Here is a 27,901-nt window from a genome sequence, read left to right on the forward strand (position 1 = left end):
AAATATAGGAACTAGCTGATGCTATCAGGAGAGGAAACATAAGAATAATGTGCATTATTGAAGGGGAGGAAAAGGAGCAAGGACTAGAAAGCATTTTCAGACAAATAGTTGACGAGAAATTCCCAAATCTAAAGAATGAGCTGGAGCTTGAAATTCAAGAAGTCAACAGAACATCCAATTATCTCAACCCAAAAAGTCCTTCACCAAGACAAATTGTATTAAAATTATCAGAAATCAGTTACAAAGAATTAACCTATAAAGAAAAACTCATTAGATTATCATGAGACTTCTCCACACACTTTCCAAGCCAGAAAGTAGAATCAAAAATTCAAACTATTAAGTAAAAGTAAATACCAGCCAAGAATAATGTATCCAGCAAAGCTCTCCTTTATATATGAAGGAGAAATAAAGACCTTTCCAGACACACAAAAATTGAGGAAATTCTCCACTACGAGGCCCGCACTACAGAAAATACAGAAAAGGGTCAGCTCACCTAAAACAAAATGACAAAAATATATACATAATTAGGAGTAAGGTGACTATCAGGCAAATAGAAGCAGAGGAGTGCAATCTTTACTAAGAACAGGGCAATATAACTGTAAACAATAAGAAGAGATAGACTACAGCAAGATAGTAATGAATGTTCAGCCTACATGGGGACAAAATGAGACAACAATGACTGAAAAGGGAAGGATTCAAAGATCTAAATTTGCAAAGGGGGATGGAGATAAGCATGCATAGAAGAAAATGGACGACTGCATATATGTATAAGTATATACGTATGTATGTATGTATGTATGCATGTATTTATAATATATATACACATGTATGTGTGTGTGTGTATATGTATCCTTTACATATTCTTAATGTTAACCATATGCCAAAGATTCAGAGCTGAAGTATATAACATAAAACAAGAAGGACCAAAGGGAAAACCCACAAAAATCAACCAAAATTAAAACAAACAAACAAACAAACATACAAACACAAGGACAAGGAAGCAATGGAAATGCCGAGCTACCAGAAAGTGAAAGATAAAATGACTACAAGAAGACCTCATATTTCAATAATCACCCTAAATGTAAATAGACTGAAGTCACCAAGAAAAAGGCACAGAGTTGCAGAATGGATTGAAAAACAGAACCCAACCATATGCTGCCTCCAGGAGACACATCTCAGCTCCAAAGACAAATACAGACTCAAAGTGAAAGGGCAAAAAATGATAATCCAAACAAATTGCACTCAGAGGAAAGCAAGAGTAGTGGTACTAATATCAGATGAAATAGACATCAAAATAAAAAAGGTAAAGAAAGATACTGAGGGACACTTCATAATGATAAAGGAAATCATGCACCATGAAGATGTAACATTTATTAATATATATGCTCCAATCAGGGAGCCCTGAAATATGTAAAGCAATTACTAACAGAACTAAAGGGAGAAGCAGACCGAAACAATATCATAGTAGGGGACCCAAGCACCTCAATGTCAGATATGGAGAGATCATCTACCTAGAAAACCAATAAGGAAATAATATGCTTAAATGATACATTAGACCAACTAGACATAATTGACATTTACAGAGCCTTTCAGCCCAAAAAAGCTGCTTATACATTCTTCTCTAGTGCACATGGAACATTCTCAAAGATTGACTACATACTGGGACACAGAAGTAGCCTCGACAAATATAAGAGGGTTGAAATCACACTAACCATATTCTTTGATCATAATGCTTTGAAGCTGGAGATCAACTGTAAAAAAGAAAGCAGAAAGAACCACAAATACATGGAGTTTAAACATCATGCTACTGAAGGATAACTGGGTCAGAGAAGGAATAAAAGGAGAGATCAAGAGATACATAGAAATGAATGATAATGATAGTACAACAGACCAAAACTTTTGGGACATGGCAAAAGCGGTCATAGGAGGACAGTTCCTATCACTACAGGCCGACCTCCAAAAAGGAGAACAAGCCCAAATAAATGACCTACCGCTTCATCTTAAAAAAGTAGAAAAGGAAGAACAAATGAAGCCTAAAGTCAGCAGAAGGAAAGAAATAATCAAAATTAGAGTAGAAAGAAATGAAATTGAAAACAACAACAACAAAAAACAATAAAAATATAAATGCAACAAAGAGCTGGTTCTTTGAGAAGGTTTATAAAAATTGACAAACCCCTGGCTAGCCTCACTAAAGAAAAAAGAGAAAGGACACAAATAAACAAAATCAGAGATGAAAGAGGAAAAATTACCACAGACACTGCAGAAATACAAAGGATCATGCAAGAATACTATGAAAAAGTATATAATACCAAATTTAATAACTTAGAAAAAATGGACCAGTACCTAGAAAAATACAATCTTCCTAGATAGAATTAAGAAGAACTGGAAAATCTAAATAGATCAATCAGCAATAAGGAAATTGAAGCAATCATCAAAAATCTACCAAAATGTAAAAGTCCAGTACTAGAGGGCTTCACCAGTGAATTCTACCAAACAGTCAAACCCCTGGTTAGACTCACTAAAGAAAAAAAGGAAAGGACACAAATAAGTGAAATCAGAGATGAAAGATGGAAAATTATGACAAACACTGAACAAAATTGTGATAGAAGTTATCTTAACATAATAAAAGCCACAGATGACAAATCCCCAGTCAACATTATACTTAATGGTGAAAAACTAACAACTTTCCCTCTAAGATCGGGAACAAGACAAGGCTGTCCACTATCACCATTCTTGTTCAGTATAACATGGAGGTCCTAGAGAGTGCAATCAGGCAAGAGAAAGATATAAAAGGCATCCAAATAGGAAAGGAAGAAGTCAAACTGTCACTACTTCAGATGACATGATTCTCTATATAGAAAACCCTAAATATTCTACAAGAACGCTACTAGAAACGATAAGCAAATACAGTAAAGTTTCTGGATACAAAATTAACATTCGAAAATCCATCATATTCCTATACTCTAATAATGAAGTGTAAGAAAAAGATGTGGAAAAAATAATTCTTTTTGCAATTACAGCAAAAAAAAATAAAAGACCTAGGAATAAATTTAACAAACATGTGAAGGACCTATATAATGAAAACTATAAGACTCTATTAAAAGAAATTGAAAAAGATACAAAGAAATGGAAAGATATTCCATGTTCTTGGATTGGAAGAATCAACATAGTTAAAATGACCATAAAGCATTATACAGTTTAGTGCAATCCCCATCAAAATCTCATCACCATTTTTTGAAGAAATAAAACAAAACATCATCAGATTTGTAGGGAAGTACATAAGACCCCGAACTGCCAAAGCCATCCTGAGAAAAAAGAATGAGGCTGGAGGCATCACTCTGTCTGACTTCAAATTATACTACAAAGCAACAGTAATCATAATGGCATGGTATTGGCAAAAAAAAAAAAAAAAAAAAAAAAAAAAAAAACAGACACAGAGGCCAGTGAAACAGAATCAAGAATCCAGAAGTAAAAACATATTCATATGGGCAAATAATCTTTGACAAAAAAGCCAAAAACATACAGTGGAGAATGACAGCCTCTTCAAACATGGTGCTGGGAAAACTGGAAGGCCACCTGGAAAAGAATGAAACTAGAATATTGTCTATCACCACATACCAAAATTAACTCAAAATGGACTAAGGACCTGAATATAAGACCTAAAATAATAAAATGCAAAGAAGAAAACATAGGAATGAAACTCAAAGACTTTGGACTTAATGAGGATTTTATGAATTTGACCTCATAGGCAAGGGAAGTAAAAGCTAAAATAAAAGAATGGGACTACATCAAACTAAAAAGCTTCTGCTCAGCAAAAGAAATTGTCAACAAGGTAAAGAGACAACCATCTGAACAGGAAAATATATTTGCAAGCAAACCTCTGATAAGGGCTTAAGATTAAAAATATACAAATAATTCATACAACTCAACAACAACAACAACAAAATGATTCAACCAAAAAATGGGCAGAAGACCTGAACAGGCACTTCTCCCAAGAAGTCATAAAAATGGCCAATAAACATATGAATAGATCCTCATCATTGCTAGTTATTAGGGAAATGCAAATCAAAACCACAATGAGATACCATCTCATATTTGTCTGTTAGAATAGCTGCTATCAACAGAATAAATAATAACAAATGTTGGAGAGGATGTGGAGGAAAAGGAACTCTCATATACTGCTGGTGGGACTACAAATTGGTACAGCCACTCTGGAAAACAGTATGGAGGTTCCTCAAAATACTAAGAATTGATTTACCATATGATCCAGCAATCCCTCTACTAGGTATTTATCCCCAAAGACTTGAAAGCCCATATCTGAAAAGATATTCACACACCGATGTTCATAGCAGCATTATTCACAGTGGCCTGGACATAGAAGCAAGTAGAGTGTCCTATGATAGATGATTGGCTAAAGAAGCTGGGGTACATATAAATTATGGATTACTACTCAGCCATAAGAAGATATGTAGCACAGCCATTTGTGGCAACATGGATGGACCTTGATATAATCATGCTAAGCCAAATAAACCAGACTGAAAAAGTTGAAAATCACTTATATGTAGAATATAAACCTAAAAGCAACAAATGAACAGGACAAACAAAAAGAGACTCATGGACTTGGAGAATAGATTAGTGTTTACCAGAGGGTAGAGGAAGAGGGGGAAGGAATAAGTTAGATGGAGTGAAAGGAGTCAAATATATGGTGACAGAAAGAAATCTAACTATGGAAGGGGATCACGCAATGCAATATATATATGCCTTACTGTTAAATTGTACACCTGAACTTACTGGATTTCATTAACCAATGTCACCATAAATACTAGATAGATAGATAGATAGATAGATAGATAGATAGATAGATAGATAGATAGATATTAAAAATAAAGTGTGACTCTTGTAGGGAAAAAAAAAGACAGTAGAGAGAGAAAAGAAAGACACCTTGAGAATCAGTTCAGGAGATTCAATGGCCAGCATGTAGGAGCTCCAAAGGAGAGAACAGAGAGAGTGTGGGAAAGAAATAACTCAAGAAATGACACATTTCCCAGGAGTCACCTAATTAAAAGCATGTCCTGCACAACAAATGAACAATGGCCTACTGGGAAATATCGGAACTTCTGGGGTAAAGTGAAGACCCTAAGGGATATGGGTGGGTGGCGCAGGTTACAGTTAAAGAGATGAGAATTAGAGTTTACCAGGGCTCTTAGAAGCCAACACTCCTGCTAGAGATCAGTGGGAAAATGTATTTTAAATCCAGTGAGAAATTCCTTTTCAATCTATATTCCTATTCCCAGACTTACTATTCATCAGCAAGAGAGTAGAATAATGACATTTATAGACAGGTAAACATTAGAAACATTTTGTTCTGGTTGTCTGTTGTGTAACAAACTATATTCAAACTTAACAACAACCTTTTAACCACATCTCGCGACTTCGTGGGCAAGGGAAACTGGCATGCCTCAGTTGAATAGTCTGCGTGGTATTCAGGCCCAGTATCACTCAAAAGCCTGGAACTGTAGATAGATGGCTAGAAGGCTGGGCTCAACTGAGATCCCATGGTATCTCCAGCATTGGCAGCCTCAGAGCTCCAAAGTAAATGTTCTAGCAAGCAACACAGCATGGTCATGCATGACCTTCCCTTAGAACTCACATAACTTCACTTCCACCATACTGTATTAGGTGAAGCCCAGTCTTCCCAGATTCCAGGGGAGGGGCATGAACCACTTCTCAATGAGAAGCATGCTAAAGAAGGTGCAGTTGCATTTTACATCTGCCACATTCACTTTCAACGTACTTCATTAGAAACTTCTAGGATGTGCTCAAGCAAAGTGAGAGCATAAACCAAAGAAAAGGAAGACACAAGACCCAGAAAAGTGGCTCCTACTAACAGATTCATGATTAGGCCCCAGGCAACTTGGTATGGGCCCAGAGAGCATCCACTCTAGGAGAGAGAAAGAGAAAGGATTCCAGGAGGGAGTTCCAGGACAGAAACAACAATAGAGACCAAAGGAGCTATTTAAGCAATAAAATATGAGGAAAGAATTAAGAATATGAATGGAGAACATTATGCAAGTGACAACATCAGGTAATTACTACCATAGTAAAGAAACCAAAATACAGTGTAAATGAATAGAAACTTAATTACAGAAGTCAAAGGAAAAGGAAGAGTGTGATTAATTAGTCATGAAGTGACTTATTGATCAGACGCCTTATTTCCAGTGGTACAAATTATCAAGTTGGGCTGGGCTGTTCACTCCAAAAGCCTGAGTCTGACCTCCTTAATCCTTTCTCGCAGCTTTGTTCCCTGTACCATCAGGCTAGTTCATGTCAAATTTGGTCTGGAGTAGAGGAGGTGTCCCCATCTGTCTTGGGGTCCCAGGACTGACTTTTGCTAGGAAACCCAATGATCTTTACTTAGATTGGAAGCCTCCTCTCATTTGCAGCTATAGCCAGGAGGCCTGGAACTGACCTGATCCCAGAACCACTTTTTCCACAGTTTCAAACCCAGCTAGAAGAGGTAAGTTCCTCCTGTTATTCACCAGCATTCATCGCCTCCTCTGGCACCTGGCTGGTGCTGGCACCCAAGGAAAGTGCTCAGGATCCACCTCAGAACATCCATGCCTTTGATAAACTAGGCCCTTCATCCACCCTGTGACAGAGGATCTAAAAGTGCAGAACTGGTGCTCTCACACATTCAAGTACAAATTGGCAAAATCTTTAGAGGACAACTTGGTGGTGTAATACATTTTAAATGTCCATGATTGTTGTCCAGTAGCTTTTCTTATTTCTGTGAATGCATCCTACAGACACCCATACGTACATAAAGGCACCATCAAAATGTCCCAGCAAAGGCTGGTGATGATCCCAGTGCCCATCAATGAATGATCTCATATCTATATTGTGAATACTGCAAAGCCATTAAAAGAATGAGACTGACAGATAGAGCTGACTCTAGGATAGATAAGCTGTTAGGTAAACAGGATGAGCAAGTGTCTGTACAAGAAACCACCATTTGTGTTAAAAGGCAGGAGATGGATGTACAGATAAGCTTTTATGTCCTGCATAGACTGTTCTGGAATAATACACAAGAAACAAGAGAACTGGGGACTACAGATGGGGAAAAAAGATGATTTACTTTTCAGTGTATATCCATTTGAACAGTTTGTAATTTTTGCATGTGCATGAAAGCTTGTTTTAGTAACAATATTCTTTTAATCAACAAGGGCACAGAGGAGAGTTTCACAGAGGAGGGGTTGAGGGATTGGGAAGGTGACAGTGGCCCAACCATCCTGGCAGTTTGAGAAAAAGGCAAGAAAGCATGAAAGGGCTTAGTAGTCTGGCCAAGTACAATAAGGCTGGGGCATAAAGGGTAAGGAGGAATATGAAGCCGGAAGGCAAGTTAGGGCCAGGCTGTGATAGCCTTGAATACCAAGCCATGGAGTTTGGATTTGGTCTGGTAGACAACAATGAGTGGGCAGAAGCTGATAAACAGCTCAGAAAGATGACTCATAGTAATGCAGGAGGATGGTGAGAAAAGAGGGGTCTTACTTGAGGCAAGGAAGGTTTGTCCCAATGAGGCAAGAGGAAGTGATAAGATCTCAATTAAGATGGTGAACATGGAGATGGAGAGGAGGGTTTAGATCAAAAAACAACTCTAAGTATTGACGAAGTGTGAGAAAGAGGTGAGATCAGAGATGACTGGTAGAACCATTAACTGAGAGTGGCTACACCTGGACTGTGGGGAGAGAGGAGACAGGGTGAAAAGGAGAGAGAGAGAAAGCTAAAGGAGAGAGGGAAAGGGGAAAGGGAAGGGAAGGAGAGACAGAGAAAGAGAGAGAGAGAGGAAGAGAGGGAGGAAGGGAGACATAAAAGGACGAGAAGGGAGGGATACACACTGAGGTTCAATCAGTTGGCCACGTTTTTTGCTTTTTAAAGTGACAGGATGAAAAAGGATATTTTCCCCTTCCAAAAGAACTTCGTCCCATAGATTATGGGCTTACTCTATCTAAAGATTTGGAGTGAGAGGTTCAACTTTAGAGAAAACTGATGTCAACACAATGTGTGGTTAAGAATGTCAGCCATTAAGCAGACAGCCTGGGTTCAAACTCAACTCAGGGACTCGAAGAAATATTTGCACACCCATGTTCATATTTCATAGCTCTGTGGCCCTGAGCAACTGTCTTAACCTCTCTGAGCCTCAGTTTACTCATAATAATAGTATCTACCTCATAGGATACTTGTTAATACATGTAAAGAGCTTAGAATAATACGTAGCACATGGTAAGTACTCAATTAAAATATAGCTTTATTATTATTAATAATTGATATTATGATTAATCCCACTTCAACTACAACAAGAAGAAGTGGCATGCCCCATTACTTTAAGTCCCTGAAGCTCTCCCTGCCCTTTCTCCTGTCCTCCATCCCTTGGAGAAACCAGAGACTTTGTGACCCATATATTCTAACCTCCCAACTATGGTCCCTAGCTGAGATATCATAGCACCCCACCCTTGTCTTCCCCTCTAAGCCTTTTCCTTTTGGCAATGACTCTATATATAGACTGATAGTTGATTGAATATAAAGTGAAGTGAGAGAAGAATGTAAAAGATGGATGGACAGGTTAACAGATTAATGTATGATAGACAGATGTATAAATGGTAAGAACATGGTAAGAGAATAGATGGATGGAAGGATAAACAATTGGGTGGATGAAATGATGGAAAGATAAAAATGAGGATAGAAGGATGGAAGAATGGAGGATAGATGGTTGGATGGATGGATGGATGGATGGATGGATGGATGGATGACAGGCTTATGGACTGATATGTGGATATATGAATAGATGACAGACCCAGGGTAACATCTCTGAGCTCAGAATTTCTCATTCTGCCAAGAGATGAGTTTATCCTCCCTTACTGTCAATGTTTCTTACTGATCACAAACTGAGCACTGCTGGCAAATGGCAAGAGGCCAAGCCAGAGCTCCTTAGCAAAGGAGATCCAGGGGAAGTTTCCTGAGCACCTGCTCCACACAGGGCCTGGTGCTGAACTGCCCTGACTGTCCATTCAGATGCTTGGTCCTCACCACAGAACCTGCTCCTGGTGCTTAGCCAGTGCTCACTCAGACAGTTGTTTTAAAATCTTTGTGTAAAAAGTCTGAAGTCTGCATTTGTTCAGGGATGTTTTTGGAGATCTCTTTTTCTTTGAATGGGACATATTTTCATGTTTCTTTGTATACATATGATATTTTGTTAAAAATGTGGATCATATAAAATAGCCACCTCTCTCAGTCTTTGCATGCTGTCTTCAAGCTGGGAAGGACTTCGCTAATTAGTGCAGCATGAAGACTTAAGATTTTCTCAGGCCTTTTCTAGGCATTTGTCTTCCTTGGGCCTGTGTGTGTGTTTTTAACACATGGGCCCAATTCTACTGTATACATGGCTGCTTTAAAGTGTACTAATTTTTAAAATATTTTTGTTCAATTACAGTTTACATACAATATTGTATTAGTTTCAGGTATACAACATAGTGATTAGACATTTATGTAACTTATAAAGTGATCACACCAATAAATCTAGGACCTATCTGACATTGTACATAGTTATTAGAATATTATTGACTATATTTCTTGTGCTACTTTCCATCCCATGACTATTTTGTAACTATCAACTTATGCTTCTTAATCCTTTCCACTTTTCTCCCTATCTCTCAACCCCAGTCCCATCTGACAACCATTAAAATGTTCTCTGTATTTATGAGTTTTTTTCTGTTTGTTTGTTTTGTTCTTTAGATTCCACATGTAAGTGAAATCATATGGCAATTGTCTTTCTCTGTCGAAATTACTCCACTCAGTACTGCCTTCTAGGTCCATCCATGTTTCTTCAGATGGAAAGATTTTATTCTTTTTTTTATGGCTGAGTAATATCCTGTTGTATATATGTACCATCTCTTCTTTATCCATTCATCCATTGATGGATACTCAGGTTGCCTCCATATCCTGACTATTATAAATAATGCTGCAATGAACATATGGATTCACATGTACCTTTGAGGTGATATTTTGGGTTTCTCCAGATAAATATCCAGACATGGGATTACTGGGTCTTTCTTTGTCTCTCGTTATAGCCTTTGTTTTAAAGTCTATTTGTCTGGTATAAATATTGCTACCTGAACTTTGTTTGTTTGTTTGTTTCCATTTTCGTGAAACATCTTTCAACATCTCTTTACTTTCAGTCTGTGTGTGTCTTTCAATCTGAAGTGAGTCTCTTGTAGGCAGCATAAGGGTCTCGCTTTCTAATCTATTCAACCATTCTACCTTTTTATTGGAGCACCTAATCCATGTACATTCAAAGTAATTGTTGATAGATATGTACTAATTGTGTTTTTCTTATTCATATTTTTGATACATATTTTCTTCTTAAAGAAGTCCTTCCAACATTTACTGTAATACTGGCTTTTTCTTGTATGGGAAGCTCTTTATCTGTCCTTTGATTCTAAATGATAGCTTTGCCCGGTAGAGTAATCTTGGTTGTAGGTCCTTGCTTTGCATCACGTTGAACATTTCCTGCCAATTCCTTCTGGCCAACGAAGCTTGTTGAAAAATCAACTGACAGTCTTATGGGTGATCCCTTGTAGGTAACTAATTGCCTTTCTCTTGATGCTTTTAAGAGTCTCACTTTATCTTTAACTTTTGGCATTTTAATTATAATATACCTTGGTGCGAGCCTCTTTGGATTTATCTTGTTTGAGACTCTCTGCACTTTCTGAGCTTATGTCTATTTCCTTCATTCAATTAGAAAAGTTTTCCATCATTATTTCTTCAAATATATTTTAAAATTTTTTGTTCTCTCCTCCTTCTGATATCCTTATGATGTGAATGTTGTTATGCTTGATGTCCCAGAGGCTCCTTAAACTAGCTTCATTTTTTTGGATTCTTTTTTCTTGTTGCTGTTCTCATTGGGTGTTTTCTGCTACCTTACTTTCCAAATCATTGATTTGATCCTCTGCTTTATCTAATCTACTATTGATTCTCCCTAAGGTATTCCTCATGGCAGTTATTGGAATCTTCATTTCCGACTGGTTCTTTTTGAAGTTGTCTATCTCCATTTTTATGTTTTCTATCTCTTTGTTAAAGTTCTCACTGAGTTCATCTACTCTTCCCCTAAGTTCATTGAGCATCCTTATAACCAGTGTTTTGAACTTTACAGCTGGTAGATTGCTTGTCTCCACTTTGCTTAGTACTTTTTCTGGAGCTTCGTCGAACATTGAAAGCCTGACTGTTACCTTTTGAAAGGCCTGCTTACAAGGTTAGCCTCGGCTGGCACCTGGGAACTTGGATTTCAGGAAAGTTCCCACTCCCCTGATGAGTGACTCATTGTGCCTAAATTGTTTATACAATCAGCTTTATGCTGAATACCTTTTCCTCTTGGAGTCTGGAGTTTTGCTATATGCCAGTCAGAAGGTGACTACGTGACCAATCTCCAATAAAAAATGGTGGCTGCTGAGTCTCTAATGAATTTTTCTGGTTGACAACATTTTACTCATGTAGCCACAACTTGTTACTGGGAAAATTAAGTGTGTCTTGTGTGACTTCACTGGGACAGGATTCTTGAAAGCTTGTTTCCACTGGGCTTCTCTCGATGTGACTTTTCTCTTTGATTTTACTTTGTATGATTTTACCATACTAAATACAGTTATAAATATGACTGACTATACGCTAAGTTTAGTGAGTCCCTTCAGCAAATCTTCAAACCTGGGGATGTCTTGGGGACCTCCCAACACAGGAGAAATGAGAAAAGATGGCAGCCTGCCCATCTCAGGGAGAGACCTTAGCTTTGAATTGGGAGCTGTAGTGAGAAGGAATCCTGGATTCTTGGCTGCCCCACCTGGAGTAGGGTGTCTGTCACACAGAACTGAAAGGGTAAAGAGAGAGAGTGGTTCATGATTCAAATGCCATAGTTTTGGTAAGTTTTCTTGAATAAATGTTTCTTCCTTTGCTGGATACCCTTAGGACAATTTACAAAGACTTTACAGGACCTTTTATATAATTTTCACCAGTTATGCTTGTTCAGTGGATCTACAGAGCTCCTCACACTTCCACTTCAGAAGCGAAATTCCAAACATTTAAAAAATAATTTTAAATATTTTAAATGGAATTATTACATATAAAAATGTAAAGAATAATATAACACACACCCATTTTTGATAAGGTAAACATTTGGCCACATTAGTCATATTAGTAAGCCTATGCAAACCCATTTGTCTCTCTCCCTTCCCTGAAGTAAGCATTCCCCTGAAGTTGATTTGAATCCTTCTCTTCCATGTTTTTTCACATTTATTGCATATATGTTATGAACATATATACTGTGCATATGTGTATATATCAAAAAACAGAGTATTTTTATGAATATTATTTTTAAATGTCATATACATCTTCTCAGACCTTACATATGCATTTGTAATGTGATATTTTTATTCAACATTACATTTTTGAGATTTATCCATGTTAACCCATGCAGATCCATGTAGGTCTAATTTATCCATTTTAACTACCATAAAGTATTCCAGTCATACCAAATATATTCATCCATTTGGTTACCAATGGTTATTTAATTTATTTCTTATTTACTGCCATTCCCAGCAAGGCCACTGATCACCCTCAAACTGACCTCTTGGTCCATAGGCTCAAGTGCTTCTCCAGAGAAAATACTCAGGAAAGAACTACTGAGTCTCAGGGTATCAGCCTCTCAGGCTTTACCATGTATTTCCAGATTGAGTTCAGAGTTGCTATATCAAAAGTTTCAGCTTCGAAAGTAGAGCATATACTGAGCTCCTTCTAGGTGACAAGTGCTTTCTTAAGGCTGGCTCTCGGAGTACTTTCTTTAAAGTTCTAGGCAGCAAAGCCAAGCGTCCAGAACTAATCAATCATCTAAAATTGTAAAGGGGCTCAGATCCTAGAAGAAGTGGCAGCAATAGTCTTCACTACATGTGTGGAACCAGATACACATTCCTCCAAGAAATCTTACAAACATCCTTCGAATAGCATTCCCTACAGTTCATAGCTAATGGATATAAGGACCAGGAGGAGCCATTGTCAACAGAGCCCAGCCAATAACTGGACACACCCCTTAAATACAACCCTGAGGAGAAAGGGAGAGAATATGAATCCAAATTAGCCAAGTTCACCTGAAAAGGACCCGATTACGTAATATTTTCCATTTGAATATGGCTGATCAAAAACAGTTACTTCTGCCTCCTACCAACAGTTCTATTTCTAGGAATATTTTTTAAGAGTGTATATCTACCAAGAGACATGTACAATATGTTCATATCACTCTTTATAATAACCAAAAACCAGAATCTACTAAAATGTCCATCAACAGCAGAGTGGATAACTGTGACACATCATAACAATGGAATACTATTCTGCTGTAAAAAGGGAGTGAACTGCTGAATCATGCAACATGGATGAATCTCAAATGCATTATCTTGAGTAGAAGAAGCCAGCGTCAAAAGGTTACATACTATATGGTTTCATTTATATGATATTCTGGAAAAGATAAAACTGGAGGGATTGGAAAGCAAATCTATGAGCACCAGGAACAGAGAGTGGGGAAGGGCTTAACCACAAAGGAGCACAGGATGATGGAACTCTTCCATATCTTGATTGTGGTGGTGGTTGCATGATTGTATGCATGTGTCAAAATTTGCAGAACTATACATAAAAAAAATGTAAAATTTAATGTATGTAAATTATGTATTCGTTTTATAAAAAGAAAAAATATTCATGGCAGAGAATAGAAGTGTGAACTGACCAAGAAAACATAGGTGGACGTTCTGGGCAGTGCTGGGGCTATCTGAGGTTGGATGGATTTATGGTGGATTCAGTCTACCCAGTAACCTTCAGCTCCATGGGCCAGCAGGGAGAAAGAAAGCAGATGGCTAGATTCACCCATAGTTGAGATTATGCTTTGAACAGAGGGGTGTGGGGGAACATATTGAAAAATGATCTCTACAATAAATTTAGTTAACATCTGTCACCATACATAGTTACAATTTTTTTCTGATGGTGAAAAATTTAAGATCTACTCTCTTGGATATCAGTTCATTAGTTCTTGTTTATTGAACCGATGGATCAGGGAGGGAAGTGAAGAGAAAGGAGAGCACCAACAAGGGAAAGTAAGACCTGGAAATCTCAATGAGATGTTGGATCAGCCATCTTAGGAGTAGTCAGACAAACTCCTGTGGGCTTTTGGGACCTCTAAAGAACTAATTCTAAATTCTGGGATGCTCTGAGATAATTATAAAATAAATGTGCTCCATGGATTTGCCAAGGTACACACATAATAGAAGCAGATGGTGTAAAGAAACTGGTCCCAACTTGGGGACAGGGGAAGGCTGCATGTAGGTGGTAACACTTGTGCTATGCTTCAAGGGATGAGAATTTGAATGAGCAGTGGTGAGGCTATGGTATGTGGAAGAGGAGGAGGAGGAGGAGGAGGAGGAGGAGGAGGAGGAGGAGGAGGAGGAGGATGCATCCCAGACAGATGGAGGAGTGTGAGAAAGACTCACAGGCAGGAGAGTATACGGTGCAATGAGAGAAGGGCAGAGCAGAGTGAGAGCACAGGCTGGGGAGATAGTTCTAATCTATTTGTAGAGAACTAAGTGTATGAATGCCAAGATGATTTGGCTTCCATGCAATGCTGTAGGATTGTTAGTTAGTTCACAATATTCATTCTCCCTTTCTTCCATAATAATGGAATATTATGGAATATTGTGGATTTTAGCTGAATATGTGACTATCTGAAATAAATTGATTAAAAATATCTCCAAACTGGACACAACCCAAATGTCCATCAACTATGGAATGGATAAATAAAGTGTGGTAGAATACTACAGAACATTAAAAAAGAGCAAATTATTGTTACATGCAACACCATGGATGAATCTCACAGACATAAGGTTGAGTGAAGGCAGCCAGACACAAAAAATCTCATGCTGAATGTTTCAATATATTCAAGTTCCAAAATAAGCAAAAGTCAACTATAGCAACAAAGATCAGAATAGTGGTTAATTAGGGTAGGTCTCAAAACTGAGAGCTGCACAGGGGAGCCTGCTGAGGCACTTAAGCTCTCTCTGCCATGGTCCTGATTGTGGTTACTGGGGTATAGACATATGTACACATTTGTCAAGCTGTGTACTGAAACATTGCATACTTTATTCAGTGTAAACTATACATGTTCCAGGCTTCCTTGCAGCTATAATAGACTACATTCTGGCTTAGGAGACATACATGGAAATTGTATGCACAATATCTAGAAAGGGTCTTTAAAGGAAAGAAGTGTGATCTTTTTCCTTTCTTCCTTCCTTCTAGCTACAATATACATATATGGCTGGCACTTGAACAACTAAATTGGACTATAAAGTGCCACACTGGCAGAGCAATAAGATAGTAAGAGCCTGGGTGTCTGAACCATAGAGCAGGTAGCAGCCCTAGAATGGCTACTTCCAGACTTTGTGAAAGTGAAAAAAAAATGAAATTTTATCATGTCTAAGTTGCTTTATTTGCAGTTTTCTGTAATAAGCAGCCAAACCTGATCATAACTAAATACAGACACCGTCAAAGGCAATTGAGCAACAGAAAGAAGAGCTTTCAAAGTGTCTGAAGGGCAGGCTGCATAGGGCCAGCTGGAAGAGAAGAAGGGAAGTTACTGAGCAATGCACTTGCGCTGGCAGGGAACCAATGTGCAAACAAGGGCAGTGACAGTGGGGGGTGGGACCAGAAGACATTGAGGAGGTTGGTATTGGATGTGGACATAACAACAGAGAAGTGAACCTGGAAATAGGATAGTGATGATTCCATTAAAGAAAGTAGGAAACAGGACAAGGAGATTTGCAAAGCAAAATAATGACCTTGATTTTCCTTTCGTGCTCATATCTTAATTTTCTGATTTCTTTTTAGACCTACACTAATTTCCATCCGGCTCCTGCTAGTAAAGTACCACTTTTAACAAAACTTAGGGGGGTAATTTGGGAGGCATAGAAGGGAGCTGTTAATTATCCACCATGCCCAGCTGCTAAGCACTCTACACCAGGGGTCCCCAATCCTCGGGCCCTGGAGCAATACCGGTCTGTGACCTGTTAGGAACCAGGCTGCACAGCAGGAGGTGAGCAGCAGGCAAGCGAGCAAAACTTCTGTGTCTGTAGCCGCTCCCCAGCGCTAGCATCACCACCTCAGCTCTACCTCAGATCATCAGGCATTAGATTCTCATAGGAGCACCAGTCCCTGGTGCCAAAAATGATGGAGACTGCTACTGTACATACTTGAGCTCACTGAATTCTCACAGCCTTGTAATGAGGGAGATGCTAGTCTATCATTCCCACTTCATAATTCAGGAGATCACCGCTCAGAGGTTAAGCTACCTGCCTATGGAGCCAGAGTTCATCAGAGACCTGGAATTGAAGTTGGGCCTTCTGACTTCAAAACCTGAGCACCCAATCCCAACAACATTAGACTCCTCATTAGATTGTCTCTCTGTAACTTTGTCTCAACCCCTACCTTTAAGAGGACAGCCATGGAAGCAGCAAGGAACCCTGACCTCAGATCCAATGTGCAAACAAGGGCAGTGACAGTGGGGGGTGGGACCAGAAGACCGGTATTGCTCCCAGTTTTGTCACTAATTAACAATGTAGCTTATTATGACTGTGTCAGTTGGGTCCCCCAGGATTTCAGATACTGAAGCAGAGTTAGGAGTATGCAAAGGTTTGTTGGGAGTAACACCAGGGATTGGGGGTAGAGAGCTGGGGGTATCTCAGTCCCCATGCAGACCCAGCAGAGGAGCCCCATGTTAGGCAGAAATCACAGGCCCTCAAACCATAATCTTCCCAGTGACTGGCTAGGGCTACCTCCGGAAACCATGACCTTGGCTCAGAAGCTTAGGCAGCCTTGAAGGAGTTCATAGCTGAAGGCTATCAGATAACTCACTCCTCAAAAGGGATCTGAGCACATACCTCTTTGTCTGTGCTCTCATAAACTGGCATCATCTCTACTCAGCACAACTCAGGCAAGCTGGGAATCTCTGACTGCCCCTTACGGTGAGGGAACCAAGGTCTCAGTGGTTGACTAACTCCAAAGTTCTCACCCCAAAACTTGGCCTTAAAAACTATTTGGAATAACTAAAAGGTGAATATACCACCAGTGCCCATTAACAGGTGAATAGATAAACACATGTGGCATATACATATAATGGAACATTATTCAGCCTTAAAAAAGAGGAAATTCACATGCTACAACATGAATGAAACTTAAGGACATTATGTAAATTAAATAAGCCAGTCACAAAAGGATAAATACTATATGACTTCACCTTAGAGAGAGAAAGAATAGAAGTCACCAGGGGCTGGGGGAGGGAGAAGGGGAGTTGAAGTTTAAAGGGAACAGAGTTTCAGTTTAGGAAGATGAAAAAGTTCTGGAGATGGATGTGTTGATGGTCACACAACAACGTACTTGACACCACTGAACTGTAAACTTAAAAATGGTTAAAATGATACATTTTATGTGTATTTTACCACAATTAAAAAAAATAAAAAGCAATTTTGCCTCCTCTCAGGGTTATTGCGAAGGCTAAATTAAAGGAGATAATGAACCTTAAGATACCTGGCCAGTGGGTCTGACAGAGTGCAGGCCTCCCCCAGCTAACATGCACTTGCTCTATTCTACAGATCAGAGTACTAAAGGGAGAAGGAAGGAGTGGCCCCTTAGTGAGAGGCAGAGCTGAGACTGAGCCATGATTTGTGACCCATGTTGGGAACCCACTCATCAGGCCAGGTTAGACCTCAGGGATGGCTTTGGGCAGCAGCTGCGTCACCCAAGTGACCACGCACAGCCAGCAAGCATTTCCACCAGCACTTGATGTGGCTTCTAGCATCCTTGCCACGTCTGAGTAGCCCTTGTGAGCATCATCAAGCATAGCATCCGGGAGCTAGGCTAAGCCAGCTCACCACACAGTCTCACTCAGTTCATGAAGCCCATGAACTTGCAAACATTTTCAAACTCCTGAAAGAGCAATTTCCTATGGTTGCCCATAATACTGACTCTCTAAGGGTGGAATGTCCCCATTGGCACAACACCAGTTCTCTCATATGGCCAACCCCAAGGCAGCAGCATGGGTGTATGGAGAAGGGCTAGAAATGTGACATGGAGGTCAGATTTGGAACAATGTTAACATGTTTGTCTTTTCTTTTTGCCTTTCTGAGCCCATGGCCATCTTCTGGGAAGGGCTATTTGGGAAGAGAATAGGACCCTGGTTACCTTCAGAATGAGTGAAGTACAGTGGTCCCAAGTTGGTGGTGCCCCTCCAATCCCTACAACTCCTAGCAGCTTTGGTATATCAGTCCTTCATTCATATAGTTACTCATTCAGCGCACATTGCCCTCACACCAGGTCCTTTACTAGAAGCTAGTCCAAAAGAGAGGCAAGATTACCCCAATTTTTCAGAGTTGATAGGAGAGAGCAAGGATATCTCACGTTAAGGAGCAGACAGACAGGAGGCCTCAGCCTCTTGGTGCCTTAGAGCTCATCTCCCCTGAAAATTCAGTCCTTACCCACAGAGTCCAGCAGAATGGTAGCAATTTCTCTACTCTGAGAGGCCAGTGAAAGCACTGCCACAGAAGATGTTAGGGAGAAAGTAGGCCTCCTAGAGAAGAAATGTGGGGCTCCTGTGAAAGTGCTTATTAAGAGATCTGTTCTCAATTTTAGTTATGTCGACTTATCTCTGGAGGTCGTTACGCTTGGTACACGTTCAGAGCAGCCTTGCTGCCCCATGGAGGTAAATGGAGAATGTCAGGTAATTCTGTGATGGCCCCAGGAGACATTTTCATAATGATGTGCTCAGCTGTTAGGGATTAGGCTGCAATCTGCTGTAGGGATAGAAAACTTTTCCTTCCTTCTCTTCTAAGTTCTTTGGCTGGTCTAATAATCAAATTGACATAAAGCAGTTTAACAGGAGAAAAAAACAAATTTAATTTTGTACATATAGGAACCCCATAAAATATGAGACTCAAAAAAAAAAAAAAGACCAAAGCAGGAAGCTTTTCTACCTTTTAGACATAGAGACAATAAATTTGTGAAGAGTTGAAAAGACAAGGAAGTTTGAACTTGGAGTAATAAATTAGTGAAGAAGTAACGAGGCTTATTCATACAGCCTTCTCAGCCCCAAATTCCCCATCTCTGGTGATAAATATGCCTTCTACTCTCCTGGTACAGGGAGATTTATCACATGGGAGATTTATCTCTTGCTTTTAGGGGGCAAAGAAGAGTCAGTGTGTCCTCCATGCAGTGGCCGTTTCTTAAGTAACTTTAATTCAAAATAATCAATATGCCAAAATGTCCTATTTTGGGGTGGCATATTCTTTCCCCTCCCACTACTAACAATGAATAGGATCTGTGCTAGAATCAGTTAGGAAAAACATTGTCATGTCAAGCAAGTGACACTCACCATCCTGTAGAAAACCATAGCCCACATGTACCAGAAGGATGCCACGTGGGAGGGTGGGGAATATTCTAGAAGATCCCGAAACTTTCCTTGCATGCAAAGTCAGTCTGGATCAGAAGGTACATATGCATGGCCCTCTTTCGACCAAGCTGACCACTTGGGCCTTTTGTGTTTAAAATGACATCTGCCTGATGTCGTTTGTTAAGAGTCAGAGTAGATACAGTGGCAACACATGTCAAGAACTTTCAAGATGTCCATTGCTTTTTGCCTACCCAGAAACTCCACTTTTGGAATTATATCCTGAGGAAATAATAAGATTTTAGGCAACAGTTTAGTTGTTATGATATTCATCCCAGTGTGATTTATAATAGAAAAAAAGAAATGATGAGTAATCTAAACCCACAACTTTAAGGAAGTTGTTATGTAAACCATGGTGCCTCCCCAGATATACATCCCCTGGATATAATATTAAAACGAAGTTTATGACGGGAGGGGAAGGGACATGGCAAGAGGAAAATAATACATTAAGTACTGAAAATACTTAGAATACTTACTTAAATATTAAAATATTTGAAAATTAAAAATGACAGGATGTTTTATAAAAGCGATATACAAACAATATGTGGTCAAAGCTGTATTAAAAGTAGTAAGGATCAAAGACAGAAAAAACTGAAAGGCATTACAGTCTCTCCAGGTGAGGTATTACAGAAAATTTGCAATCACTCATTCATAGTTTTATGTATCTTCTAATATTCTTTAATGCCCTGAATTATTTTATAATCAAAAAAATTAATCATTTTTTCCAGAGACTCCTGAGGATATTTGCCTTCCTGAAGAGGTGGGTCCAGCTCTAGTTGATGTCTCATTACTCCTTCCATGTATTCAGGCCCCTAATAACTAGGCTGTGGATGGCTGACCAAGACTTTGAAAGGTAAAAAGTAATGTGACCACAAGGGAACACTTTTTCAATGTTGCTTGCTACCAAAAATTCTGTCTAAACGTGCGATGTGGTTAAATTTACCACGTCGCTCATGAACCAACTCAGCTCGATTGCGAAAGACACAAAGAAATGTACAAACCCTAAGCACACGGTTGGATGAATTTCTGTAACATGCACACGCCCACTACCCAGCACGAAGGCAAGAATTGGAACATGACCGACACCTCCCAAAATGCCCAGGACCTCTCCCAGCCACTGTCTCACCCCCTCCAAGAGTAATTGCTATCCAGAATATCTAACACCACAGATTAGCTTTATCTGTTCTCGAAATCTATATGAATGGCATCGTATGTATGTGCTCTTTGATTCTGGCTTCTTTAATTCAACATCATGTTTGCAGCAGACCGTTTTTTCCAAAGAATGTCAAAACAGCACTTTCTACTCCAGTGGTCTTCTTGAAGCAACCACTAACCCACTGAGAAGTGGATTCCATTCCCCTGCCTTAAATCCTAGTGGATTCGTGACTCATTTAGAACCAGGGGAAAGCAGCAGGGGTGATGCTGCATGACTTCTGAAGCTAAAAGACAATGCTTTGTTGGCTGAAATTCTTGTTTTCAGAGCTTTGCACCTCCCTGTCAGAAATCTTACTATCCCAAGGCTGCTATGCTGAGAAGAAGCCTAGGCCACATGGGAAGACCAGGTATATTTCTGCTCTGTTCCACAGCCCCAGCTGAGCAGTACCAGCTGACAGCCAGCATCAAACATCAGGCCTGTAAGTGAAAAGGAATTTCAATGACTCCAGCCCCTACTGTCAAGTCATCTCCAGCTAAGATTACCAAACTTAGAAAAAAACAAACAAAAGAAAATGCAAAACATTCGGTTAGATTTGAATTTCAGATACAATGAACATTTTTCAATATAAGTATGTCTCATGATTATTTGTTATTTATTTGAAATTTGACTTTAACCAAGTATCCTGTATTTTTTGTGGCAACTCAGCTTCCAGCTACCAAATTTTTCCAGCTGATGCCTCAGACACCAAACAGAGACAAGTCATTCCCACTGTGACCTGCCCAAATTCCCTGAATCATGTGCATAATAAAATAGTTGTTTTAAAATGCTGTTTTGAGGCAACTTGTTATGCAGCAAAAGTAACCAGATTAGTGAAGCATTCATACTGTCACATGTAATTATAGTTCATTCATTCTCATTATTACATGGTATTTCCTGTGTGAATATATCACAATATATTTTTCCATTCTACAATTGGTAAGTACACAGACAGTTGCTAGATTAGGGCAGTTATGAAGGGTAGTATGGAAATTTTTGTATCTGTCTTTAGGTGGACATATGTAATCATTTCTCTTAGGAATAGTCCTAGGAATGGAGTCACTGTGTCAGAGGATAAGTGTATCTTTAGCCTAAGTTAAGCTGTTTTCCAAAATGGTTGCACCATTCACAATCCCATCAATAATGTACCAGCTCCTGTTGCTCCATAACTTTACCACTACTTGCTATTATCAGTCTTTTTCATTAGCTTTTCTGGTGTGTGAGTAGTGATAAGGCAGCTTTTTAAAAATAGCTCCATGACATGTCAAAGGTCACAAGGAATCCTCTTAAAGGAGATTCTATTGACCAAAGGTTGGGATAATTTGAGCATCAAAAAGGAGGAAAGCAAAAATATCTAACTTGCTACTACTGGGGGTAACTGTTGCATATCAACTTATTATGAAAATTATTAAAGGGGTATAATCAAGCATGACTCATTGCTTCCCTGTACAAACAGTAATTCCAGGTTACCAAGTAACCCTAGTTAACGTAAGAAAGCTCTCTTTTACAGAAGAATTCCACTTATAAATGTAGAAACAATGAGAGAAGTTTAAAATCACTATTGAAATAATTGATTTGGTCAACAATCATCTATGAATGACTATCACAAAGTGATAGTCACAGGCTGCCAAAGTCTTGCATCACTGGGAAAAATGAACAAAGGAAAGATGTACCTTACAAGGAAGGGCTCAAGCTGTCACTACGTGGACCCACTGGTCAAACTTATTAACAGCAAAACAATCAGACATTCTGTGCTTCCTGTTATGATGCAGGATGAAGTACCTAGCACCACCTATGCATTACTCTTGCCAAAAATGTTTTAACTACATATAATACGCCTGTTAAGTAGTTATGTAGTCAGGAGCAACAGGAGTGAAAGTCCAGCTCTGTAACCATAGAAACCTTCCTTAAGGGTCTCCCAGAAACACCCATTTTATGGTTATAAATTACTCCTACATCCTAAGGCACAAATGAGGGAGGCATTTGTGTGTCCTAAACTGAGAACTGCAGGACGGGACTGCTGCATATAGCTGGAGCTCTATCAATAGCAGACACCTCCCCAAGCAGCCACAAGTGTGTCTTACTACCTCCTCCCCAGACTCAGCCCTGGGCGGATCAGAAGCACCAGCTTTCCACTCTGCACAGGCCTCAGTGCTCCAGGAGATGCCAGGAGAATCAAGGCTCAAGACACCTGCCCTGTCCTCTGCCAGGGGAAAGCCATTAGCTGCCGGCCTGCTGAGAGGCCAGCATCCACTGTCACACAATGACCTCCTCGGGTTCCCTAATTATGGTCGCCCTGTCCTCTGCCACTTAGGAGCTCCTAAACTCATCTATACATTTTGTGACTGGCACATTCGAGTAGTCACCCTCCCAGTCAAGGAAAAGGAATTATATCAGACCGCTGTGACAGGGCTCTTATGATTTTGCTCCCATGTGGACTTGAAAAAGAGATCAAGTCACCAAAAAGCAAGCAAGCAAGTAAACAAACAAACAAATGCTAACTCAGAGGCTCAGACATGAGACCATTGTGGGTCAGAGCCAAAGGGAAATAGGGGGAGAAAGACATGCCCCAGCCTAGTCTGGCATTCTCGTGACGACAGATTTCTGGACACACTGGAATGTTGTTTAGATTCAATGGGATCCTTTTCCATATAGTCAGCCACTTCTCTCAGGACAGGAGGCTCTCTCTGGTCCTGATCTGGATGCTGGGCTGAGCAGGCTGTGGGCCACCCAGTGGTTGTATGGACGCAGCGCATGAAGCTCTGTCCTAATGGCTCTGGGCTCTGGTGTTTGCAGGTGGAGAGTAGCTAATGGGGGGCGGGGGCTTTCTTTTCCTTACTTTGACTGTTTTGAAATTCAGATTCTTGATTGTAACACCGAGGGATTCAAAGGCGATGTTGGTTTCAGGGGCACACTGCCAGGCCGCAACAGTTCTGTACGAAATGTTCACTGAGAGGGGTCCAGTGATTATTTGTCACACATAAAATGATAATAATGTGACACCCAGACACAATCAAATGATGACAGATGTGTCTGGGGAACATGTCTGACACACTCACACACTCTACCAGACATTGATACCCCCAAAAGTCTCTTGAGGCACACATGCTTCTTTGCACTCCCACGAAAGTGCACACGCAATGTGCCCACATTATTAACCACAAGTGAAACTGTAAACTGATACTCATAGAAATGTTTACCCAGGTACACACGAGGGCACTCACATATTTCCATCTGCCTGGATATCATACAACCACATCTCTGTCTCACACAGAGAGACACAAATATACAGTCACACACACACACACACACACACACACACACACACACACACACACACACACACACACACACACACACACACACACACACACACACACACACACACACACACACACACTGTAAACTCCCAGCCAAAAATCTATTTGAACTAGTTCTTTAGAGATTGAGAGACATGGCACCACACCCACAGCCGGCTGGGAAAGTGAAGCATTTCTGGCTGTGCCTGTTTGACACAGACACATGAACACATGAAGACCTCAGACATCAAGGAGGCTTCCCACCTGGGCTCTCAATGACTCCAGAGGCCTTTCTCTTCTGTGCCCCTCATACCTAGGCCTAGCTTGGTCTCCTCAGCCCTCTGACTCCCTGGCCTCAGGAGGAAAGAAACTGTGCCCGGCAGCATGACTGGCAGAGGGAATGTGGGGTCTGCCCTTCTGAGGTGCTGGCCAGCCCTAATAAAATATTAGCTGACCCTCTGTCCCCAAGACCCTGTCCTTTGCTGCACCAGCCTGGCTGGGAAGTGAGCTTCACAGAAGCAAAGGTCCCAGGGACAGGGAGCTTGCTGGTGGTCCAAAGCCTTTTTCTGTGGATAGAGACTTTTCTGGGTGAGGGAGAATGGGCTATTTGTGTTGGATCAGGTAGGTGAGGATCATGGCTGTAGAGAGGGGGTAAGGACACTGGTCAAATGGGAGAAGGGAGGGTGGCAGAATTGGCAGCGAGGGAATACAGAAATGTGGAGGAGACTGGAGGCTGAAGAAGGTGAAAGGGTCCTGGGAGTGGAGTTGTAACTGAGAGTGGAAGGAACATGGAATGGGGTGTCTGGAAAAAGAGAGGGGCTGCTGTGTCACGGGAAGACACAGCAGAGGAAAGAAAGAGGGAGAGCCCCCTCCATGCCTGGCCCTAATAAATTTGATGGGCAACATCTGTGATTAATTAACAGCTCATTCCGCCTCCAAAGGAGCATTGATTGGGCAACTCACCTGTGCTAATCATGGGCCCAGAGAAACTGAACCCCTGTCCAGTCACTCCTTCCCGCCTAAGTCCAGATCTCCAGGGGTGTGCGGGAGGCAGGAAAAAGTGGCTGGTGTTCACTTCCCGATCAGTCAAGAGGCCTGGGGCTAAAGCATGAATATTGGTGACCTGGATACTCAAGGCAGGGGTGAGACTAGCAGCAACCCTGCCCGCTGCCTCGCAGACCTTTAGAGGTTTACACAGGTGCTAGTTCTCCAGGTGGTGGAAGGGAGGTGACTCCCAGACTTCCCAATTCCAGGCCCTTTCCATGCCTGCCACCCATGGCATTGAACATAACAAGGCCATCTCTTATCCTGGTCCTTCTCCAAGATGTGCTTACTTCATCTGAACCTCCATCTTGGTGGGTGGATGGTGATAAAAGCCTCATCCGGGCCATGGGCAGTGACTTTTTTTCACTGTGAGTGTGCCATTTATGTGTCCTGTATGAAATGGCAGGTCAGGACTCCCGCGTACAGCTTGGTCTCTATCAATAGTAAACCCCTCCTGGAGCAGCTACGAGTGCGTCTCACCACTTCCTCCCCAGCCTCAGCCCAGGGCGGACCAAAGGGACCATCTTTCCACTCTCCATAGGTCTCAGTGCTCCTAGTAACCCTAGGGGAACGAAAGATCAGGATACCTGTCCTGTCCTCTACCAGGTGGTCAGGCATTAGCTGCCCACCACTGGGAGGCCAGCCTCCATTGCCATGCATTGACCTCCTTGGCCTCCCTATTCAAAATCGCATCTGCATTCTATTGGCCCAAATACCATAAGTTTTCCCCTAGGGCCAGTGGCCTGTCCAGCCACCAGTGTTTAGGCTGGAGACAAGAGGGCACCCGACAGCCCCAGGAATTTCGGAACTGCGTCCTACCTGGAACTCAGGCCTCTGCCACTTAAGAGCTTCTAAACTCAGCCATACATTCTGTGACTGGCCCTTTTGAGCAGTCCCCCTCCCTGTCAAGGGAAGGGAACTGTGTCAGACTGTAACAGACAGAGCCCTTATGATTTCACTCCCATTGAAAAGAAATTTTCCACTCAAATGGTGATCCTTGTAATCAGCTCTTTGTTTTGCTTCTGTAGACATGCTTGCTGTATAGGCTGAAGGGCAGAGTGATCTCAAAATCAACCGAAGACTCACCCTCTCCTTTGCTTGTTCTGTTTGGATAACAGATGTATTGCCTTTACTTGTTAAGCCTTATAAAAGCTCAGGGCCCAGATCTTTAGAGTGCTAGCTCGTCTGGGTCTGCTGGGATAATAAACCTGAGTTCTCCACTTTTTCAAATGGTGCTTGGTTTCTTGCAGGTCTTGTTGCACAACATCTCTGCAACATTTCTGACGGTCACTGCGAGATTCCAACCACGCCGGCCCTTTGAGCTGCCAGACCGTTGGCTCAGCCAGGCTGGGGCAGAGGGGCTCTGAGAAGAACGAGGAGGCATGCCACCTGGTGGTATTCCAGGTTCTCTTTCAGACCGGCAACCCGACTTCCTGGATGGCTGAGTCACTGACTGGACTCATAGGATGGATGGACCAACTCACCAGGAATGGCCACAGGATAAGATAAGGCCCCGGGGCTCAACCCCCTAGTCAGATCCCATCTCTGGATGGAAGAGGAGCTTAATCACCTCCTAGTCTTCAGTTAGAAGAGACAGGTCAGGGTCTTCCCAGCAGGGGAAGATATCAGGGTCTTTCCAAGGGGGAGAAGACATCAGGGTCTTCCAAGGGGTGGAACACATCAGGGTTTCCGAGTGGGGGAAGACATCATGTGATTTTCAACTTTTTCTGTCTAGCTTATTTCACTTAGCATGATCATCTCAAGGTCCATTCATGTTGTCGCAAATGGCTGTATTTTAATAGGGTCTTGTAGTTTTCATTATAAAGGTCCTTCACAGGTTTCATTAAATTTATTCCTAGGTATTTTATTCTTTTTGTTGCAATTGTAAAAGGAATTATTTTTTCCACTTCTTTTCCTGACAATTCATTACTAGAGTATAGAAATGCTATCGATTTTTGAACATTGATTTTGTATCCAGAAACTTTACTGTATATGTTTATTGTTTCCAGTAGTGTTCTTGTGGAGTCTTTAGGGTTTTCTATATAGAGAATCATGTCATCTGCAAATAGTGATAGTTTGACTTCTTCATTTTCTATTTGGATGCCTTTTATATGTTTCTCTTGCCTGATTGCACTCTCAAGGACCTCCAATGTTATATTGAATAAGAGTGGTGATAGTGGACAGCCTTGCCTTGTTCCTGATCTAGAGGGAAGATTTTTAGTTTTTCAATTTCAACATTAATTATAATGTTAGCCAAAGATTTGTCATATTTGGCCTTATTATATTAAGGTACTTTCTTTCTGTACTGATTTTGTTAATTGTTTCGATTATAAATGAATGCTGTATCTTGTCAAAGGCTTTTTCTGCATCTATTGATATGATCATACGTGTCTTATTTTTTAATTTGTTTATGCGGTTATCACATTAGTTGATTTGCTTATGTTGAACCATCTCTGTGCCTCTGGGATGAACCCCACTTGATCATGCTGTATAATCTTTTTTTTAATATGTTGCTGTATTTGGTTCGCTAGTATCTTATTTAGGATTTTTGCATCTGTGTTCATGAGAGATATTGCTCTGTAATTTGTGTGTGTGTGTGTGTGTGTGTGTGTGTTATCTTTATCCGGTTTTGGTATCAGAGTAATATTGGCCTCATAAAATGAATTGGGAAGTATTGACTCCTCTTTAATTTTTTAAAAGAGTTTGAGGAGATTAGGTGTTAAATATTCTTTGATTGTTTGGTAGAATTCACTGGTGAAGCCATCTGGTCCTGGACTTTTACTTTTTGGTGGGTTT

At 40.7% G+C, this 27,901-nt stretch overlaps 1 protein-coding gene across 2 annotated transcripts in view; it reads left to right on the forward strand.

Moving 5' to 3' along the window:
* Positions 1-26,862, forward strand: part of KBTBD12 (kelch repeat and BTB domain containing 12) — a 100,920-nt gene extending 74,058 nt beyond the window's left edge. The window contains exons 7-8 of one of the 2 annotated variants that reach the window (XR_001594108.2): positions 20,299-20,423; positions 26,356-26,862. The gene's annotated coding sequence lies outside the window, so the exon portion shown is untranslated. The remainder of the gene's footprint in view (positions 1-20,298; positions 20,424-26,355) is intronic. The other variant, XM_016121946.2, reaches the window with a different exon arrangement.
* The last annotated feature ends 1,039 nt before the right edge of the window (positions 26,863-27,901 follow it).

Source organism: Rousettus aegyptiacus, unplaced genomic scaffold, assembly GCF_014176215.1.
Source record: "Rousettus aegyptiacus isolate mRouAeg1 unplaced genomic scaffold, mRouAeg1.p scaffold_m13_p_12, whole genome shotgun sequence".
Taxonomy (NCBI): domain Eukaryota; kingdom Metazoa; phylum Chordata; class Mammalia; order Chiroptera; family Pteropodidae; genus Rousettus; species Rousettus aegyptiacus.